The sequence below is a fragment of the Salmo salar genome, chromosome ssa13 (assembly GCF_905237065.1).
Source record: "Salmo salar chromosome ssa13, Ssal_v3.1, whole genome shotgun sequence".
NCBI lineage: Eukaryota > Metazoa > Chordata > Actinopteri > Salmoniformes > Salmonidae > Salmo > Salmo salar.
This window is the reverse complement of record NC_059454.1, coordinates 93,398,078-93,419,166: the sequence shown is the minus strand read 5'-3', so window position 1 is coordinate 93,419,166 and position 21,089 is coordinate 93,398,078. Positions and strand designations below refer to the sequence as shown.

The window sequence follows — 21,089 nt, the reverse complement described above, 5'->3', positions numbered from 1 at the left end:
CGCTCGTCGGATGTGGCAGGGCTTGCAAACTATTAGACTACAAAGGGAAGCACAGCCGAGAGCTGCCCAGTGACACGAGCCTAAAAGACGAGCAAAATCACTTCTATGCTCGCTTCGAGGCAAGTAACACTGAAACATGCATGAGAGCACCAGCTGTTCCGGAAGACAGTGATCACGCTCGCCACAGCCGATGTGAGTAAGACCTTTAAACAGGTCAACATTCACAAGGCCGCAGGGCCAGACAGATTACCAGGACGTGTACTCTGAGCTTTCGCTGACCAACTGGCAAGTGTCTTCACTGACATTTTCAACCTCTTCCTGTCTGAGTCTGTAATACCAACATAGTCCCTGTGCCTAAACACTAAGGTAACCTGCCTAAATGACTGCTACCTACCCGTAGCACTCACATCTTTAGCCATGAAGTGTTTTGAAAGGCTAGTCATGGCTCACATCAACACCATTATCCCAGAAACCCTAGAGCTACTCCAATTTGCATACCGCACGCACCAACAGATCCACAGATGATGCAATCTCTATTGCACTCCACACTGCCCTTTCACACCTGGACAAAAGGAACACGTATGTGAGAATGCTATTCATTGACTACAGCTCAGCGTTCAACACCATAGTGCCCTCAAATCGAATCACTAAGCTAAGGACCATGGGACTAAATGCCTCCCTCTGCAACTGGATCCTGGACTTCCTGACAGGCTGCCCCCAGGTGGTAAGGGTAGGTAACAACATCTGCCACGCTGATCCTCAACAGGGGTGCGTGCTCAGTCCCCTCCTGTATTCCCTGTTCACTCATGACTGCACGGCCAGGCACGACTCCAACACCGTGGAAGGCCTGATCACCGACAATGACGAGACAGCCTATAGGGAGGCGGTCAGAGACCTGACTGTGTGGTGCCAGGATAACAACCTCTCCCTCAACGTGATCAAAACAAAGATGATTGTGGACTACTGGAAAAGGAGGACCGAGCACGCCCCTCCTTCTCATCGGCGGGGCTGTAGTGGAGCAGGTTGAGAGCTTCAAGTTCCTTGGTGTCCACATCACCAACAAAATGGTCCAAGCACACCAAGACAGTCGTGAAGAGGGCACGACAAAACCTATTCCCCCGCAGGAAACTGAAAAGATTTGGCATGGGTCCTTAGATCCTCAAAAGGTTCTACAGCTGCACCATCGAGCATCCTGTCGGGTTGCATCACTGCCTGGTATGGCAACCTTGCTGCCTCCGACCGCAATGCACTACAGAAAGTAGTGCGTACGGCCCAATACAGGACCTCTATACCAGGCGGTGTCAGAGGAAGACCCTAAAAATTGTCAGACTCCAGTCACCCAAGTCAGACTGTTCTCTCTGCTACCGCACGGCAAGCAGTACCGGAGCGCCAAGTCTAGGTCCAAGAGGCTTCTAAACAGCATCTACCCCCAAACTATAAGACTCCTGAACATCTAATGAAATGGCTACCCAGATTATTTGCGTTGCCCCCCCCCCGCTCCTGCTGCTACTCTGTTATTGTCGATGCATATTCACTTGAATCACTCTACCTGTATGTATGCATTACCTCGACACCGGTGCCCCCACACATTGACTCTGTACCTGTACCCCCTGCATATAGCCCCACAATTATTATTTACTGCTGCTCTTTAATTATTTGTTCTTTCTATTTTTTATATATATATTTTCTTAACTGATTAAGGGCTTGTAAGTATGCATTTCACTAAGGTCTACACCTGTTTGTATTCGGCGTATGTGACATTTGATTTGAAATATTCTTTCCATCTTCTCAGGTGAATCTCATCAGTCGCTCAGTGTCAGATGCCGTCCGCCTTAGGACCCAGCAGTCCTGCTGCTGCCCTTGCCGACGCGCTGGAGAGCTCTGGTCGGATCATAGACCGACACCTTCAGGAAGACCGCTGCTTCCCTGACCTCTCAGAGCTTCTTAAGTGATCAATGGTGATCAATGGTCAAGTGATCAATGGTGCAAGTTTGTATGTTGTCCACGTTTGTCAAATCGATTTCTCACAGGTCATTCTAGCCATAATACTTGGCTGTAGCCTTACTGTGTCTAGGGAGACTCTAGCTACGTTTCGGCGCTTACATCACTTTCCAAATTGTGCTAAGGTGATTTTATTTTTTCTCTCCCCCTTTGTGTTGCAGACATGCCATCTTTGTCTGGGGGGTTAGACATGGACTACCCTCTTCAGGAACCTGGGCTGCTCAGTGTGCCAAACCTCCCTGAGCTCAGTGCAGTCCGCAGGGTTCCCCTACCACCTGAGCTGGTGGAGCAATTCAGCCGTATCCTTTTCAGAGAATACACAGAGGGAGCTGTGTCTAGGGAAAGATCTCAATTGCATACTCCTTGCGTCCTCTCTCCTCCTCAAAACCTATTGGACTAGAAAGCCAGAGGTTCCTATCCTCTGAACTTCTCTAATGGGTTTTGAGAATGGGGCGAGGACGCGATGAGTATGCAATTGAGATTCTCCCTAGGTCTCACCAGTTGAACTCAGAAGTGCCGGTGGAGGGTTATATGAACTGTCTATGTAAAACTACCTACCACTTCAGAAAAGTTGCCTAGCCCTTAACCTCCCCCTAACAGATATGCAGTGCAATTGTATGATGGGAGTTTTTCCTGAAATCTGTCGGGCGTGGCTCACCATTGACAACGATATCTTCATGTGGAATTATGAGGATGGGTGAGTACCAAGCACTCTTAAATAAAGTCACTTTATGCAGTAGCAGAAAACATGGACCCATTTTCACTCTCTCTGTCTCTTGTCTGTGCTACAGGGGGGGATGTTGCATATTTTGACGGCCTCAGTGAAACCATCCTGTCCGTGGGGCTGGTCAAACCTAAAGCAGGTCAAATTGCAGAACTCTTACCTGAGCTGTGTTTCCTGTATTCAAAGTCACAACAGCTTTGTAGGTGTTTGGCTTAACTTAACCCACAGGATAAATATTTTCCTGCAGGGATTTTCCAGCCACACATCCACTTCCTGTTGGTCTTAGCCACTCCTGTGGATGTGGTGATCCTGGGGCTCAGCTTCCCTAAAGCTCAGGCAGGTGAGTAATGATGACCCTTATACCTGAACCACACACACTAGACACAATACAATACCCCTGGTGTCATCAATTCAGCAACAGTTATGAAATTGGTTGATTTGGTTTATATTGACATGGTTGTGTTGTTGGTATTAGTATTGACCCACCATGGGCTACTTCAGAAATGTCTCATCTAATCTCTTTCCTCTCCCTCTGTCAGTGTTGAATGACAGCATGTCTGGAGGGATACAGTTGCTCCCAGACCCGCTGTACTCCATCCCCACAGACAACACCTACCACCTGGCCATCACCTCCACTGATCTGGGACGCATCTTCCTGGCAGGGAAAGATGGCTGCCTATATGAGGTAGCCTACCAGGCCGAGGCAGGCTGGTTCAGCCAACGCTGCAGGAAAATTAACCACTCCAAAAGCAGCCTGTCCTTCCTCGTCCCCTCTCTGCTCCAGTTCTCCTTCTCTGAGGATGGTAAGGATAGTTTTCAGGCTCCTTGTGGAGTTGGAATGTTCTTGTGTTACGCTCTAGTTCTTAAATTAAATTTCACATCACATTTCTATCTTTGTGCTCCACAGACCCGGTAGTGCAGATTGCCATTGACAACTCCCGTAACACTCTCTTCACCCGCTCAGAGAAGGGGGTTCTACAGGTATATAACCCATAAGAGTTTAACAATTTGAATGGTAGCACTGTAGTAAATATCCATATGTGTATTTGCAGAATGACATTGCATTGGTTAGAACTTTGTCAGACATTTGAAAAGGTTCTTCTGAATAGGACCTTGAGTTTAAAGCTGCTGCGTGTTCCAGGTGTATGACCTGGGTGCAGATGGGCAGGGTCTGAGCCGTGTGGCGGCCATGTCACAGAGCTCCATCGCGGCTGCAGCAGGAAACATTGCCAGGTCGGTCTGCAACTCCTCACCTCTGGATAATATCCAGAGGGCTAGTGAATGGTCAATCAATAAAATGTACTTCAAGCCCTTTTTACATCAGCCAATGTCAAAGTGCTATACAGAAACCCAGCCTAAAACCCCAAACGGCAAGCAATGCAGATGTAGAAGGACGGTGGCTAGGCAAAACTCCCATGTCAAACGTTATCACTGCTTAAGAACAGGTCAAATGAATCTATTTGTTATTTTATATCTCTCTATAGGACCATTGATCGCTCTGTGTTTAAACCCATCATATAGATCTCTGTGATAGACAGATTTGAGTCCTCCGACTGCCACCTGCTGGCTGTCACTCACACAGGTAAGGAGACGGACTGACATTGTAGACACTTATCCTGTAATGAAAACAAAGACCTTACTCTAGCTCTCTATCTGTGCTTCTAGGAGTGCGTCTCTACTTCAGCACTACTCCCTTTGCCCCACCGCATGCCAAGCACCCAGCGGCACGCCCTAGTCTGCTAGCTCTGGTCCATGTCCGCCTGACTCCAGGCTTCTCTGCCTCCTCCACCCTGCAGAAACCTGCTAAGGTCCACAAGGCTCTGTACATCAAAGGTAAAGCCACTGAAGTCTGTATGCTATCCTGCAGTGGAGGCTGGTGGGAGGAGCTATAGGAGGACAGGTTCATTGTAATGGCTGGAATGGAATAAATGGAATGGTATCAAACATATGGAAACCACACGTTTCAATCAGTTCTATTAATTCCATTCCAGCCATTTACAATGAGCCCATCCTCCTATAGCTCCTCCCACGAGCCTCCAATGCTATCCGTTTATAATTGGTTCTCGAGCATCGCCCTAGTTAAAGGGTCAATCTGCAGTTGCTATGTAATTTTTTTTAACTTAAATGTATAATATACCCATTTGATTTTTGAAAAATATAACCTACAGTGGATTCGGAATGTATTCAGACACCTTGACTTTTTCCACATTTTGTTAAGTTACAGCCTTATTCTAAAAAATATTATTTTTAATCTCATAAATCTACACAAAATACCCCATAATGACAACACGAAAAGGTTTTATTTTGCCAATGTATTTAAAATAAAAAACATACCTTATTTACAAAAGTATTCAGACCCTTAGCTATGAGACTCGAAATTGAGCTCAGGTGCATCCTGTTTCCATTGATCATCCTTGATGTTTCTACAACTTGATTGGAGTCCACCTGTGGTAAATTCAATTGATTGGACATGATTTGGAAAGGCACCACCTGTCTATATAAGATCCCACAATTGACAATGCATGTCAGAGCAAAAACCAAGCAATGAAGTCGAAGGAATTGTCTGTAGAGCTCCGACACAACAGGATTGTGTCAAAGCACAGGTCTGGGGAAGTGTACCAAAACACGGTAGCCGCCATCATTCTTAAATGGAAGCTGTTTGGAACCACCAATACTCTTCCTTGAGCTGGCTGCCCGGCCAAATTGGGGGTGAAGGGCCTTGGTCATAGAGGTGACCAAGAACCCGATGATCACTCTGACAGAGCTCTGGAGTTCCTCTGTAGAGATGGTTGTGCTTCTGGAAGGTTCTCTCATCTCTGCAGCACTCCACCAATCAGGCCTTTATGGTAGTGGCCAGACGGAAGCCACTTCTCAGTAAAAGGATCGACAGCCCGCTTGGAGTTTGCCAAGAGGCACCTAAAGGACTCAGACCATGAGAAACAAGATTTTCTGGTCTGATGAAACCAAGATTGAACTCTATGGCCTGAATGCCAAGCATTATGTCTGGAGGAAACCTAGCACCATCCCAAGCATGGTGGTGGCAGCATCATGCTGTGGGGGTGTTTTTCAGCGGCAGGGACTGGGAGACTAGTCAGGATCGAGGGAAAGATGAACAGAGAGATCCTTGATGAAAACCTGCTCCAGAGCGCTTAGTACCTCAGACTGGGGCGACGGTTCACCTTCCAACAGGATAATGAGCCCGAGTACACAGCCAAGACAATGCAGGAGTGGCTTCTGGACAAATCTCCCAATGTCCTTGAGTGGCCCAGCCTGAGCCCAGACTTGAATCCAATCGAACATCTCTGGAGTGACCTGAAAATAGCTGTGCAGCGATGCTCCCCATCCAACCTGACAGAGCTCGAGAGGATCCTCAGAGAAGAATGGGAGAAACTCCCCAAATACAGGTGTGCCACAGTTGTAGTGTCATACCCAAGAGGACTCGAGGCTGTAAGCACTGCCAAAGGTGCTTCAACAAAGTACTGAGTAAAGGGTTTGAGTACTTTTTTTAAATTTTTAATATGTTTCCAAGAATGTCTAAACCTGTTTTTGCTTTGTCATTATGGTGTATTGTGTGTAGATTGAGGGGGGGCCATTTTAATCAGTTTTAGAATAAGGCTGTAACATAACAAAATGTGGATAAAGTAAAGGGATCTGAATACTTTCCGAATGCACTGTATAAATGCCCCATGAACTTAGTTCAACTGTTGTACCCCATCAGAACCCAAAATATATAAGGTTGTTTTTCTCCGCTGTTTGTTAACAAACACTGTGTAGCCTCAAAACATGCGTAAAACTATAATTGTAATATTATGGATGGTCAGTCCTTGCATCCTTAGCTCTGTCTATACATTTCTCCAAGCCCATCCCTCAGAATTTTACCAAAACGGAGACAGGGTGGCTGCTTTGTTAGTGATTCAATAGCGGATTGCCCCTTTTTAAAGGTTTACTTGTGTCTCTCTGGTGTTGATCCCTACAGGAGTTCTCCTGATGGCAGCTTCTGAGACTGAGGACAGTGACATCCTGTGGTGTATCAACCACGACTCCTTCCCCTTTAAGAAACCCCTGATGGAGGCACAGGTGGGAACTGACAGTTACACGGAACCCAAACCTACACCAAACGTGATCACGACACGCAGGTTAAAATATCAAAACAAACTCTGAACCAATGACATTAATTTGGGGACAGGTCGAAAAGCTTTAAACATGTATGGCAATTTAGCTAGTTAGCTTGCTAATTAGTCCTATTTAGCTAGCTTGCTGTTGCTAGCTAATTTGTCCTGGGATATAAACATTGAGTTGTTATTTTACCTGAAATGCACAAGGTCCTCTACTCCGACAATTAATCCACACATAAAACGGCCAACCGAATCATTTCTCCTCCTTCCAAGCTTTTTCATCTTTGAACTTATATGTTGATTGGCATCTAAACATTCATAGTATTACCACGACGTCCGGCAAAACAGTTCCGTCTTTCAATCACCCATGTGGGTATAGCCAATGAGGAGATGGCACGTGGGTACCTGCTTCTATAAACCAATGAGGAGATGGGAGAGGCAGGACTTTCAGCGCGATCTGCGTCAGAAATAGAAAGGAGTTCTATTTTAGCCCTTGCAGACGCGCGCGAGCAGTGTGGGTGCAATAATTGAATAACATGGATTTCAAAATGTATTTTGCGACGCTCTCGCACGCGACGTGTTCGGTCTGGTCAGCATGTTAGGGTCATAGTAAGAAGTATTACACCAGATCCACACACACTTTGATGTCCTGTCAAAACCGAGTTTACTTTGCGATTAGGGTTGCAAAGGTTCGTAAACTTTCCGGTAAATTTCCATGGGAAGTTAAGCCCGGGAATTTTACTTAAATTAATCAAAAAAGTCAGCTTATAACAGTGAACCTTTTTTGTGGGATACGCATAAGGCAATTCTAGGTCTTGTGGCATATTTTGGTTAAACTATCCCCAATTCAATGGAATTGCAACCCTCTGCATGCACAGTGCAGTCTTCCATCACATGTACAGCTGATTCTCAAGATCTTGCGCACTAATGAGATGCTATTGAGCCCACACTACTACACTGTCTGAGCCAAGGACTGCATGCTTTCTGGTAAGTTTTGATTACAATACTGGGTGGGGTGAATATATTTTATATGACATGATTTTTGTTAACTAGTAAATAGTAGCCTACAGCAAAGTCTAACTTATCAACAATTTCTGCTAGTTAGGTTTCGCTACCATGTGGGTTTTAGCTTGCTTGAGTCTGCTAACTGAGGGATGTTAGTATGCATGTTTCATTTTAAAACATTTATCTTACCAAGGAGTTGTTTAATCTAACTGCTTAACTATTTATCTGTACATGGAATTGTATTTATTTATCTTTTTACAAAAAAAATTCTAATCTTTACAGGAAAGTGCTACGAGCACTATCTGATGTGTGGAGACATTTCACTGCAGCTAATGTAGGAGGAAAAGCTGTGTACATTTGCAAATACTGTGCCAAATCATATGTGAAGAATGCAACAAAGATGCAGAATGATCTGGCCAAGTGCATAACGTTCCCTCAGCACTCACAACGAGCAACCTGACAAAAGTCCCACTACTTCTATTCGAGGTGAAAATGATGAATCAGACACCTTATTGATAGCAACAGCTCATGGTCCTCCTGGTATCAGAAGTTTGTTGACTCAATGGAGGAACGTAGTCAGAGATGCTGATGAATGTCTTGCTCGAGCTGTGTATGCAACTGGTTCACCTCTGATGCTCACAGGCAATGTGTATTGGAAGAGATTTCTGAACGTTCTTCGCCGAGCATAACCCCTCTTACCAGACATGCTTTATCTACTCATTTGCTGGATGCAAAGTTCAAGTGAAGGTCAAGCAAATCATAGAGAAAGCGGACTGTATTGCAATCAGCTCTGATGGGTGGTCAAATGTTTGTGGGCAAGGAATAATTAACTACATCTCCACCCCTCAACCAGTATTCTACAAGAGCACAGACACAATGGACAACAGACACAACGTCTCTACATTGCAGATGAGCTGAAGGCCGTCATCAATGACCTTTGATCACAGAAGGTATTTGCACTGGTGACAGACAATGCTGTGAACATGAAGGCTGCTTGGTCTAAAGTGGAGGGCTCCTACCCTCACATCACACCCATTGGCTGTGCTGATCATGCATTGAATCTGCTCCTCAAGGACATCATGGCACTGAAAACAATGGATACACTCTACAAGAGAGCCAAGGAAATGGTTAGGTATGTGAAGGGTCATCAAGTTATAGGAGAAATCTACCTCACTAAGCAAAGTGAAGAATAAGAGCACCACATTGAATCTGCCCAGCAACACCCGTTGGTGTGGTGTTGTCATCATGTTTGACAGTCTCCTGGAGGGGAAGGAGTCTCTCCAAGAAATGGCCATACCACAGTCTGCCGACATGGCTTTTTGAGCCTGCCAACGAGCCATCCTCAACAAGGTTGGAAAGTGACGATGAGGCTTCAGAGTCTGATGTTCAAGAGGTGGACATTGAGAAGACAACCAAAGATTTATTTTCTAGACTATCATTTTACAGATGTATGTTGAAAACATTTTTGGGAGATGCGTGGATCATTCGATATTCCCTTTTGTTGTTCAGTGAAATCATCCCATGTGAAGAGTCAACTCATTTAATTAAAGTTAAATTCATAACTAAATTGTTTATTTCTATTGGAAGAATTGCAAGTGATTAAATCATGTCTACTTATGGTAAGGTAAAAGTTTGTTTCTGTCTCCATATGGTAAATATATCCAATGCAAAAATCTACGTTTTAAATGGTATTAATTTGCATATATTTCCGTTAATTCCCATATATTCCCACGGAAAGTTTCCACCTCTGAACCCTATTTGCAACACATATGCTATGATTTTGATAATTTTTTGCATTTTGACTTAAAAAAAAATATTGTAGCGCATATTGTCGGTGTATTTAATTTCAGATGATGTCCAATGTAGATGGCCACTCCTGGGCGCTATGTGCCATCGAGGAGGAGAAAGCACCTAAAATCTCTACCCCCCTGAATAAGGATCAGGTTCCCCTCACTGACACTCCTGTCGTGGTGCAGCAACACAATGTCCCTCCACAGAAGTTTGTCCTTCTCTCTGCCAAGGTACAGTCAAGATTTTACAGCTTAGTTTGTACCATGTGAATGGCATTGTAAATTCACAGTCGATGAAACTTGTTCAGTCCTGTCTGTAATTTTGTGAACAAAGGCAAAAATCTATAAACTTGTTGTTAATCATGGTCTTCCAGGGAAGTCACATCTTCCACAAGTTGCGGCCGGTGGACCAGCTGCGCCGCCTACTGGTGAGCGGTACTGGTGGAGAGAGTGAAGAAGTCGAACGCTTCTTCAAACTGCACAGGGTATGAATCTCATTACTCAATGTCTTGTTAGTACAAGTACCCCTACACACACTGTCTTTATTTCTCTGTTTATTGATCGAATCCTCTCCTCAGGAGGAGCAGGCGTGTGCCACTGCTCTGATTCTGTCCTGTTCCAGTGCTGCCTGCGACAGAGAGGTGTCACAGTGGGCCACCAGAGCCTTCTTTAGGTATGGAGGAGAGGCTCAGATGAGGTTCCACTCGGCTCATTCTGCTCCTAGCAGTGTTGGAGCGCTGTTCGGCTCTCCTGTACCAGGTGAGGGGCATCTGAGGAAGGATTTCTGCTTGTAGCACTTTAGCATTATATGAATTCCCATTGGCATGTTAAAACAAATGGCAATAATGTCGTAGTGGAAATCCCTTGTGTAAGTTGTACAGATTTGAATGAGAAGTTGTCTGTCTGCATCACTTGTCTGACTCCCTGCCTGTTCTTATAGGATCCCATATGTCTGTTGGTAGCAGCCCCATTCCTAACCCTAGTTTCCTAGCTACACCGGCTCCAGGTACACTACCCTCATTTCCCTCCATATGATTGCCGAGTGCCTTGCAGTCAATGGAATGGTATCAACCACTTGGAAACCACATTTATTGTGTTTGATACCATTCCATTGACTCTATTCCAAGCATTATTCCTCCCCTCAGCAGCCTCCACTGACACATTCACCCACTGAATATTGGCAACATTGAGTGAATTACTTAAACATTTGTGTGTGTGTGTGTGTGTGTGTGTGTGTGTGTGTGTGTGTGTGTGTGTGTGTGTGTGTGTGTGTGTGTGTGTGTGTGTGTGTGTGTGTGTGTGTGTGTGTGTGTGTGTGTGTGTGTGTGTGTGTTTTTTGCCATTGACAACAATATCTCAGGTATGATGCCCCAGAGTGTGTCTACGCCCTATGTACCAGCCATGCCCATCGCTGGCTTGTCCTCTGGGCCAGAGGTGGTCTTCTCAGGGAAGCACAACGGCATCAGTGTCTACTTCACACGCATACTGGGGTGAGTCACCTCACCTGGACAATGTACGGTACTCAGGCCTCACTTCCATACTGGGGTGAGTCACCTCACCTGGACAATGTACGGTACTCAGGCCTCACTTCCATACTGGGGTGAGTCACCTCACCTGGACAATGTACGGTACTCAGGCCTCACTTCCATACTGGGGTGAGTCACCTCACCTGGACAATGTACTGTACAGTACTCAGGTCTCACTTCCATACTGGGGTGAGTCACCTCACCTGGACAATGTACTGTACAGTACTCAGGTCTCACCTCCATACTGGGGTGAGTCACCTCACCTGGACAATGTACGGTACTCAGGCCTCACTTCCATACTGGGGTGAGTCACCTCAGCTGGACAATACGGTACTCAGGCCTCACTTCCATACTGGGGTGAGTCACCTCACCTGGACAATGTACGGTACTCAGGCCTCACTTCCATACTGCGGTGAGTCACCTCAGCTGGACAACGTACTGTACGGTACTCAGGCCTCACTTCCATCCTGGGGTGAGTCACCTCAGCTGGAAAACGTACTGTACAGTACTCAGGTCTCACCTCCATACTGTGGTGAGTCACCTCAGCTGGACAACGTACTGTACAGTACTCAGGCCTCACTTCCATACTGCGGTGAGTCACCTCAGCTGGACAATGTACGGTACTCAGGCCTCACTTCCATGCTGGGGTGAGTCACCTCACCTGGACAATGTACGGTACTCAGGCCTCACTTCCATACTGGGGTGAGTCACCTCAGCTGGACAATGTACGGTACTCAGGCCTCACTTCCATGCTGGGGTGAGTCACCTCAGCTGGACAACGATGTACGGTACTCAGGCCTCACTTCCATACTGGGGTGAGTCACCTCAGCTGGACAATGTACGGTACTCAGGCCTCACTTCCATACTGGGGTGAGTCACCTCACCTGGACAATGTACGGTACTCAGGCCTCACTTCCATACTGGGGTGAGTCACCTCACCTGGACAATGTACTGTACGGTACTCAGGCCTCACTTCCATACTGGGGTGAGTCACCTCACCTGGACAATGTACTGTACAGTACTCAGGTCTCACCTCCATACTGGGGTGAGTCACCTCACCTGGACAATGTACGGTACTCAGGCCTCACTTCCATACTGGGGTGAGTCACCTCAGCTGGACAACGTACTGTACAGTACTCAGGTCTCACTTCCATACTGGGGTGAGTCACCTCAGCTGGACAATGTACGGTACTCAGGCCTCACTTCCATCCTGGGGTGAGTCACCTCAGCTGGACAACGTACTGTACAGTACTCAGGTCTCACCTCCATACTGTAGTGAGTCACCTCAGCTGGACAACGTACTGTACAGTACTCAGGCCTCACTTCCATACTGCGGTGAGTCACTTCAGCTGGACAATGTACGGTACTCAGGCCTCACTTCCATACTGGGGTGAGTCACCTCACCTGGACAATGTACGGTACTCAGGCCACACTTCCATACTGGGGTGAGTCACCTCACCTGGACAATGTACGGTACTCAGGCCTCACTTCCATACTGGGGTGAGTCACCTCAGCTGGACAACGTACTGTACAGTACTCAGGCCTCACTTCCATACTGCGGTGAGTCACCTCAGCTGGACAATGTACGGTACTCAGGCCTCACTTCCATACTGGGGTGAGTCACCTCAGCTGGACAATGTACGGTACTCAGGCCTCACTTCCATACTGGGGTGAGTCACCTCACCTGGACAATGTACGGTACTCAGGCCTCACTTCCATACTGGGGTGAGTCACCTCACCTGGACAATGTACGGTACTCAGGCCTCACTTCCATACTGGGGTGAGTCACCTCACCTGGACAATGTACGGTACTCAGGCCTCACTTCCATACTGGGGTGAGTCACCTCACCTGGACAATGTACGGTACTCAGGCCTCACTTCCATACTGGGGTGAGTCACCTCACCTGGACAATGTACGGTACTCAGGCCTCACCTCCATACTGGGGTGAGTCACCTCACCTGGACAATGTACGGTACTCAGGTCTCACCTCCATACTGGGGAAATACAATTTTCTGGCATGTTTAAAGGGATAGTTCACCCAAATTACAAAATGATATGTTGGTGTCCTTACCCTGTAAGCGGTCTTTGGACAAGGTATGACATCAATCCATGCTTTGGTTTATTAGCATTTGTGGCACAAATCCTATACAAGTCAAGTTACTGATATTATCATTTTTATTTGGGTGAACTATCCCTTTACCTTTTGTACTGGACTCAGAAACATTAATGTGTCACTTATGTCATGGCTTGAGTCACTTGACTAAGTTAACTTATCATTATTGATTAACAGTAATATCTGGGACGGGAGTCTTGCTGTTGAGAAGATCGTCATTAAAGGAAATCAGACTGTGAGTATTACATAAACAGCAAATTAGTCCTCCTTTGCAAGTTAATTTGAGGATGATGAGGGTCAATCTCTCTCTCCCAGTTGGCAAGCACAGCCAGCTCATCTGATCTGGAGTCAGTTCTTCTGGAGCTCCGTGGTCTGAAGGATTTCCTGGATAAGAACTCCCAGTTCAGCCCCTCGTCTCTGGGTGCAGCCAGGTAAGACAGACCCTTGGGCCCTGCGTCTCCCCGTGGCCAAGCCCTGGGCTGGCTACTTTATGGGAAATATAGCTACACTTCTATGGTCATCGGGTGAAATAAATACGGTTTGAATGACATCTTATGCTCTACAGTTTTAGCTCACCAGCCAATCTGCAGCAGCGGCTGCTAGGTTTCATGCGGCCTGATGGAGGAGCCAGTTCTCAGCAAGTTCAGCAGGAACTCCAGAGGAAGTACCACAGTAAGTAATGTGTGGGTGTTAAAGGTAACTGCCATCCACATCAAGGAGCAACCAGAATTACAGCAGGGTCTGAGTATAATCATAACACTATTAAGAACACACTGTTCTTGAATTATTTTGTGGTCTCTGACTGTCTAATCCTTATTTCTATCCTCTCCCCGTCCCCAGCCGAGGCTCAGGTCTATGAGAAGATGTCCCTGCAGGGTATCCAGCAGCTGGTGCATCGCTCCTGTCAGACCCTGGCCCTGTGGAAGCTGCTGTGTGACCACCAGTTCAGCCTCATTGTCTCTGAACTACCCAAGGTAAGTTCCAGGTCCATGACTTCACTGGGGACTGGTTTCCCAGACACAGATGAACCCTAGTCCATTCTCCATTGGGATTGATTTTTAATCTAGGACCAGGTTTAATCTGTGCCCGGGGAAACCAGCGCTGGATATTCAGGATGTGCAGGAATACATTGTGCTGTAAATCACTGACTGATTCATCCCATTGTTTAATCATCCAAGTATTTTGTCAAGATGTCTCTCTTGTATCCTGTTTGTAACCCCTCTGTGCCTTGCGTTCTAGGAGTTCCAGGACCAGATGAAGGGGGTGAGTTTTAAGGACGTGGTGATCCGGGGTCTGGAGCTGACTGGAGCCCTGATCACAGCCCTTATCAACATCTTCATCAAAGACTCTGCCTCTGTAGATGCCATAAGCACCCACCTCAGAGACATCTGCCCCCTACTGTACAGCAGTGATGACAGCATCTGCTCAAAGGTAGAGTATACTCACACCCAGTTGTTTTATTTATCTATATGACAGGGATGATGTGCAACAGACATTGCATCAGATTTTAGTCCGTGGGCAGACTTTGGTAGCATCCACTGCCCTCGTTTCTCCCTGTATAACAGTACCTGAGAACTGAATGTCTCCCTCCCAGGCTAATGAGTTGCTGCAGGGCTCCAGACAGATCCAGACTAGGACAGATAAGGAGAGAACACTGAGAGAGTCACTACAGCTCTACCAGCTGATCAGCCATCACACAGACCTGCCACTGGTCTGCTCCCAGTACAGACAGGGTAAGGCTGCCATCACACTGGCCCGGAGCCAGTAAAAACATGTCGGGCCAGTGGATCTCGTCAGTCACTGGCCCGATCAGGCCAGTAAATTCTCAGTGCATTTTTGCGATCCAGTTCAACATTTACCTGCTCTGTTGCAGTCTACTATTGAAGACTACATGCGGAAAAGTCATGCTATTTTTATTTGAGCAATATGATTGGCTGTTCATTCAAGCACCATCACGCTCCCACGAGTCAACTTCTCGAGCCGTACATGAGTTGATGCCATCAATCTACTCGCTCAGCTTATTTATTTTAGTTAAGGAAAGGTATTTACAAAAGTAAACCTTCAATAGTGAACATGCTACTGTTGCTAGTCTTCAAATGAAAGTTTTTCCTAGCCACTGTGCTTCTACACCTGCATTGCTTGCTGTTCGGGGTTTTAGGCTGGGTTTCTGTACAGCACTTTGAGATATCAGCTGATGTAAGAAGGGCTATATAAATACATTTGATTTGATCTAGCATTTGTCTCAGCTAGCCTACTGTAGCTAGGTTTATCTCTTTTGGAACACAGTTGTTTTAAGGGGCAGTGTCCTAATTATTAAAAAAATATTCTCGAAATGACACTTCAGAAACAAATTAATGCAATTCTAAAGAATAGACTAATGACTTGCATTGCAAAATTATATTACACAGCTTTTTATACATATAATAACTAAAAGCCTTTTTTATACATATAATAACTAAATGTAGCCAATAATAGCTGCATATGGAGAGAAAGCATGCCAATATAGAGACCCTGCATGACCCCAATGCATTTAGAAACTACACCATGTCCGGGCCAGTAGAAATGATTTTTGGTCCAGTATGAACGGACCAGTAAGAAAATAAGATGAAGGAAAATTGTAATGATTTTTCATCTCCATAGTCGTAATCTCCAGGACCACCCAAACATGTGAAAACGGCGTGTTTCTATGTTTTGTAGTCAAAAAGATAGAAGATAAGTGTTTCCAATGACATCATCAACCAATTAGTAGACAATGCCTACACACCATTGGATAAAATCACATGATGCACCCTGTCATTGGAAATACTTATCTTCCTCACTTTTTTCCCCCCCACAAACACAGAAATATGCCATTTTCACATATGTTGACATTGTGCTGGGCTGGAGATGAACATAAATTTGGAACTTAGAAATTTCCCTTTAACATTGCACCCTGTAAATATTACTCTTAATGCTTACTGTGTGGATGGATGCTAACAATGTTTCTCTCCCTCTCAGTGCGTTTCTATGAGGGAGTGCTGGAGCTGTGCCTGACTGCAGCGGATAAGAAGGAGCCTGGGACCTCACTTCTATAAGAACGGAGAGCCAGAGGAGGATCAGGCTGGAGCACTGGCCTTCCAGGAGAGGTGACCTACTACCTGTTCACATTGAATATGAAATACTGTGGTAATAGATATCTGCTAAGGGATGTCCGGGCCCTTTATTTTCTCCTTTGTGCTGACATCGACTGACCACCCCCTCCTCTCCTCCTATAGGTTGTCATGTTATAAGTGTATCACAGACACCATGCAGGAGCTGGTGAACCAAAGTAAAGCTGCACCTCAGTCTCCCAGCGTCCCTAAGCAGCCAAGACCTCCTGTCATGACCTCTGACCCTAACATGCTGAGCAACGAGGACGCCACTGCCCACGTGAGTGCTGCTGGGAGGAGACTTGCCCCCAATGGCAATAGCAAGATTTTGTTTACTTTTTATTTTTTTATGTGAATGTGTTAGTTCCAAGATTTTGGCCTCAATTCATGAATAAGCTGATCATGATGTTCTTTCTCCCTGGTAGTTTGAGCAGATTATTGGTCTGGCCCAGAGGTCACAGGATGAACTCTTCCACATAGCCCTCTACAACTGGCTTATACAGGCTGGCCTCACCGACAAGCTTCTGGAGGTAAGAACCTTCTGGCATTGTCCCGCAGTCACAGCCTGAGATGCCTAGTTCTGGAATTTTTCTGTGGATAAGTGTATGCATTTAACTGATCTTTCCTTGTGTGGCCTGGTGGTTTAATATTATCCTCACACTCGGTCTGTGTGGTCTATCCAGGTGAACTCTCCTTACCTGGAGGGACACTTGATGCACATGATCAAACAGGAGCAGAGTAAGGTGCGGAACATGGACCTGCTGTGGAGATACTATGAGAAGAGCCGCAGCTTTGGGAAGGCAGCTCGCGTCCTGACCAGGCTTGCGGACATGCTCAGGTAAAAGGCCTAACAGGCTACGAGTCTTTATACATGATGGGCCATTTGCACACAATGGTCCTGTGTTGCTCAGTTGGTAGAGCACGGTGCTAACAAGGCTACGGATCGATTCCCTCTGGGGACACCCATTAAAAAAAACATGTAGACACTCCTTTGGATAAGTGTCGGCTAAATGGCTTTTATTTTTATCCTCTCCAACAGTCATGAAAATGTCCTCATTCTTGTTGATTCTGAGAAATGTTAAATGTGAGTATAAATGTGTTGGTTCTGTTTGTTCAGTACTGAGATCTCTCTGAAGCAGAGGCTGGAGTACATCTCCAGGGCCATCCTGTCAGCCAAGAGCTCCTCCTGCATCTCTGCCCAGGGAGCTGAAGGGGAGTTCCTGCACCAACTGGAGTTAAGATGGAGGTACGGGGAGCTCTAAACTTCAAATAACTATTCACGAATTTATTAGGTTTTTAGATTTTTCACCCTTTTACCAGCTTAGATTATTTTTTTTAAAACTCAAGCTGATATGGTTTCATCCCTCCCAGGTGGTCCGTATTCAGGTCCAGATCCAGGATACTCTGAGCAGACAGTACTCCCAGCATCCCTCTGTACAGGGAGCTGTGTCACAACTGGATTCAGAGCTTATGGACATCACCAAGGTAACAGTGCATGAATATCTAACATTATCCTTGACTCTAATTGTTTTTTAAAGACTCTATCCTTTGTCCTCCAATCTAGCTGTATGGGGAGTTTGCGGATCACTTCCGGTTGTCTGAATGCAAGCTGGCCATCATCCACTGTGCGGGTCACTCTGACCCCATCCTGGTGCACTCTCTGTGGCAGGAGGTCATGGAGAAAGGTGTGTACAGACAAATACACATGGTAGCACCTGATGTCATCCCACTCGTTTGTCTCTGACGCTTTGGTCTTTTAGAACTTTCTATTGCATTCTGAACTATTTCTTAAAGGGACAATTCAGGATTTTGGCATCGTGGATACCATTTTTATGTCTATGCGTGCCGTTTGAAGGAAGTTGCTAACTAGCATTAGTGCAATTGCAGAATGCTAGCTGTTCCTGTAAACCATAAAAATGGTATCCATGGGATGATCTAACTATGGGGAAGTAGATAAAGGGCTTCCATTTCCAAATACCCCAAATTACTTTTTCTATTTCTTCCAGAGCTGGGTGACAGTGTGGCCATGAGTCCAGCTGACAGAATGAGAGCTCTGAGTCTCAAACTGGTGTCTCTTGGAAAGATCAATGCTGGAACACCCAGATACTTCCCTCTAGGTAAAACCCCAGGTCTACTTTCCATCCATTTACCCCATGATTTCTCTACAGAGTTTCCTGTATGTAAAACATCCCCACTTAGTGTAATTACATTAGCAATTCATGAAGTCAACATGCATAGTATGTCTCTAAGGTGTGTCTCTGTAAGGACTGGAAGTGTAATCTGTGTTTTGCCTAATTGTCCACCAACGCTGTGGCCTGTCGTAGCTTGTCTACCATTGAACTACAGAGATCTGTTGCATGTGCACATTGTTTAATGTCGCTATTCTGTCTTGTGCATCCAGAATTCCTGGTGAAGTTTTTGGAACAGGATGTGTGTCGTCTGAACTGGGACGTGGGCTTCGTCACGTTCACCATGCAGGAGATAGGCTTACAGCTGCCCCGTCTGCTGGAGGTCTACGACCAACTCTTCAAGACACGGGTATATCTCTCAATTCAATTTCATAAACTTTATTCATCCCTGAAGGGCAATTACAGCTGGCAGGCATAGGATAAGAACAGTGGCGTAGCGCAGTTTTGCGGGGTACCCCGCAAGGTCCGAGCACGGCTCCGTCCAATTATTTTATTTATTGGATTATTTTGTTGCCTTGGGGCAGAGATTTCTTTTTTTTGTTGCTATTTCATAGCTAATTTCCTGCTATCCTACACATTTTGCCACGAGGCTGAGGGTAATTTCCTGTAATAAAAAATAAATAAAATCAGGGCTTATGACGTGTTCATGTGCTACCCCCCCCCCCCCCCCGTTGATATGAATAGATAAAGATACCCTTAATAATAAAGGGTAATTATGAATTTCAGATTTTGCACCTGTTTAACGTGAGTATTAGTTAATAAGGAATGGCGCTGTACACTTAATACTGAATGTCTCCAACTCTGGCTGTGTGTATCCCAGGATCCGTGTTGGCAGCGTCTAAAGAAGCCTCTCCACCTGGTAGAGTGTATCCATGTGCTGCTGTCAGGATACGTGGAAGATCCCAGCAAAGTACCAGCATATGACCGGTAACTAACCCACCACCAAGTGTGTTAACCTTTTCTCCTGTCTCCATTATAAATGCTCCTTATTTGGAAACATATCAACCTGTTTACTTAGTAATGAGAATGTCATTGTTTGTGAAATGTATCTAATATGCACTGTCTTACTCATATTTCTCTCTGTCCCTTTCAGACGGCGGTTCACTAATGTGTGTCTGGATAACATCTGTGGTTACCTGGTGGAGCTGCAGTCCCTGAGTCCCAACTCTGCCCTGCAGCTCGCCATCGGCAACTTCAAGGCCCTGCAGGCCAAGCTGGAGAAAGTTCACTAAGGTCTCCAGGGGTCACGGGAGGATCCTCAATTAAAGGGACAGATTGAGACACTACTACTTTTGGAGTGCTAAATACAGAGACCTCAAGATTGATAGAGGTTTACAGTTGTGAATAACATGATTTGAACGATTCCCTTCCTCTCTTTGTATATCTTCTGTTGTGGCTGATTTCTGATAGTGGAGTGACATTGAGAACAGTTTGGTCTCTGACTGCAGTTACATCTCAAAGGATTAACACCCCCACATTTCTCATGAAGAGGGGGGTATTGACCAGCTCACTCTACACCCCTATCTTCAGATGTTTTACATCCTGTTTTTAACTTAGTTTATAAGTATAGTATGAATTTTGTTTTGTGAACAATAAACTTAGAAGTTAAGAGGTTAGGACAACCACTTATTGGTGGCTGAGGGAATTGTATTGGTCTCACAAAAATGTATGTTGGGAAAACAACATGAACTGTTGTTCAGACACTGAATGAGAGCACAATACTTTACAGGGATGGGATCTTCATTTAAATCCACATCATGGAGTTACTGTTCTTATGTGGGTAAAATATTGAATGTACGTATGTTGAGGAGAAATGCACTTACATGATTGCTCTCAGATGGCTTGGTCATTTTGTTTGAACTTAAATCCATATGCTGATGTCTTTCCCGCTACATGCCAGGATTAAGTCATAAAAATTTCCGTTTGTTACATGGACATTGTGATTTGGGGACGCTGTCTTAATCACTCCACTCATTTAAGCCCCTTTTTATTTCTCCCCCCCCAGTTTAGATGTCAAGAAGACTTTAAGCTGATTGGTACAGACAAACCCAAATACAATCAACCTCTCTGTAATACAAAGGGGAATATTTGTACTCCAAATATTACGCTCGGAAGGCCTTCTCTTCTGCCAAAGGTTTAACAACAATGACAACTAAACCCTTCTTTTACATGTTTTGTTTGTTTTTTCTAAATGACCAGACACCTTGAACAGTCTGTTTGCTTTTTGCTAACTAGTTAAGTAGCATTTGAGTGTTTGTCTGATTATGTATCTTGAACTCAACTGAGATTTCGTGGTTATGCCAGAAGTCCTTGATCCATGCCTTGTATAAGGGTGCTGTTCAAATAGCTTTAGTCTGACAACTTAGGCATGCAATTTTACATAAATTGAATCATTAAAATGTGTCAAGTTTCTTTGGTTGAAAGTTTTTTGTTATTATTATTATTATTTTTTTTTAAAGTATGATAACCTGCAACCTGTTCAGTATAATAAAAAATA

General features: G+C 45.3%; 1 pseudogene; it reads left to right on the top strand.

The window, feature by feature from the left end:
* Positions 1-1,661: 1,661 nt before the first annotated feature.
* Positions 1,662-21,004, top strand: LOC106568175 (nuclear pore complex protein Nup155-like; annotated as a pseudogene).
* The last annotated feature ends 85 nt before the right edge of the window (positions 21,005-21,089 follow it).